The sequence below is a fragment of the Propithecus coquereli genome, unplaced genomic scaffold (genome assembly GCF_000956105.1).
Source record: "Propithecus coquereli isolate 6110/MARCELLA unplaced genomic scaffold, Pcoq_1.0 Scaffold119, whole genome shotgun sequence".
Lineage (NCBI taxonomy): Eukaryota > Metazoa > Chordata > Mammalia > Primates > Indriidae > Propithecus > Propithecus coquereli.
This window is the reverse complement of record NW_012135969.1, coordinates 3045526-3047667: the sequence shown is the minus strand read 5'-3', so window position 1 is coordinate 3047667 and position 2142 is coordinate 3045526.

The window sequence follows — 2142 nt, the reverse complement described above, 5'->3', positions numbered from 1 at the left end:
CAATAATCTTTGTAATCATGTTTTCTTTTACAATGTACTCAGGATTCTTTCATTGTCCTTTTTCTTTCATGATCACTTTGAGTTGTCTTCCTACACATAGGTAGTCTTAATAAATTCTGTACCATTATTCATCTCAAATTGCCTTTCCTTATTTTATTGTGGACGAACACTTGACGTGAGATCTATCTGTTCAAGAGGTTTTTAAGTGTACCATACATTATCACTGTATCACATACAGTAGGCGCAATGTCGTGCAGCAGATTCCTGGAACTTACTCCTCTTGCATAACTGAGATTTAGTACCCTTTGATTAGCAGCTCCCCATTTCCTCCTACCCCTAACCTCTGGAAATCACCATTCTATTCTTTACCTATGTGAGTTTCACTGTTGTAGAGACTTCATATTCATGGAATCAAATAGCACGTGTCCTTCTGTGGCTGGATTACTTCACTTAGCATAATGTCCTCAAGGTTCATCCATTTTATTGCAAATGACAGGATTTCCTTTTTCAAGGCTGAATAAAATTTCATTGCATGTATGTGCCTTGTATTGTTTATCCATTCATTCATTCATGAACATTTGGGCTGCTTCCACATCTTGGCTACTGTAAATAGTGCTGCCATGAACAAGGGAGTGCTGGTATCTCTTCAAGATCCTGTTTTCAATTTTTTTTTTTGATAAATACCCAAAAGAGGGATTGCTGGATCATTGGGTAGTTCTAATTTTAATTCTTTGAGGAATCTCCGTACTGTTTCCCATAGTGCTACATGATTTTACATTCCCACCAGTGCACAAGGATTCCAATTTCTCCACTTCTGTGTCAACATCTTTTCTCTGTTGGTTTTTTTTAATAATAACCAGACCTAATATTCCAATATTTCAATTACTTCACCATTGGAGTATTATTCCAATATTTGGTGACATCTGATGCATTCAGGAAAAAAATACCTGGTCTTGCCGAAGGAACTGGAAGACTCAAGGAACAACGTCCCTCTCCCCTGTGCTATGCTTGGCTGGTCACTGCCAGCGATTACATCCCTGCCTCCCCTAAGTCCAAATGTCCATGGCTGACCATGCCACTCCCTTTTAGGAAATACACATTCATTTTCACAAAATCATCAGCCAGATGTAAATTCTGCTCATTGAAGCCATTCTTCTCTTTAAGGTGCCTTTGCATAAATGGGCTCTGCCCCTATTTATGTCACTTTTAAGTTCCACTTTTCAAGGGCACCTTTCTCTCTGGTTTTCCTGTTTTATGGGGCTTGCATTATGGCACCCAAATTGTGATATTTCCCTTAAGTTAACATAAACTTTCATTTAGTTTTTTTCTGCCTTAACATTTAGGAGCCAATTATGAAATTACATGTTACAGAATCTAATTATATTTTAGGTAATTCAGAATTTCTTCTCCAAAGCCTTTCAAAGTCTAAATGTAGAACTCAGTAGAGCAGGTCTGTCTTTAGAAAGTTACAAGGGCTCCCATGTTTTATGTGTTTGCTAATCAGGTGATGATTGGTTATCACCAGCTTGTTATTAGTGATTCACCAATCGCAGTTTCCCCCCAGGTTCTCTTCAAGGAGTTTAGTAAGTACTTACCTATCCTGGAGCAATTTCCTCTTCCTATAATTTGAGCTGAAGGTTAAAGACAATACCTCAGTTATATTCTCTGGGTTAATACAATGCTGTTGTGGAAATGGCCCAGTATTACTTTCAGAAAATTGGTCTAGACTTTGTTGTCTTTGTTCAAAGTAGACAACAATGGTAGTTCTACTTGTATCTCTTTAAGGTATCTCCATATTGCTTTCCACAGAGGTTGCACTAATTTGCAGTCCCACCAGCAGTGTATGAGTGTTCCTACCTCTCCGCATCCACGCCAACATTTGTTGGTTTGGGTCTTTTTGATAAGGGCCAGTCTCACTGGAGATAGGTGATATCTCATTGTGGTTTTGATTTGAATTTCCCTGATGATTAGAGATGTTGAGCATTTTTTCGTATGTTTTTTGGCCATTATTCTGTCTTCTTTTGTAAAGTTTCTGTTCATATCCTTTGCCCACTTTTTGATAGGGCTGTTTGATTTTTTCTTGCTGATTTTTCTGAGTTCTAAATAGATTCTGGTTATCAGCCCTCTGTCGGATTTGCAGCA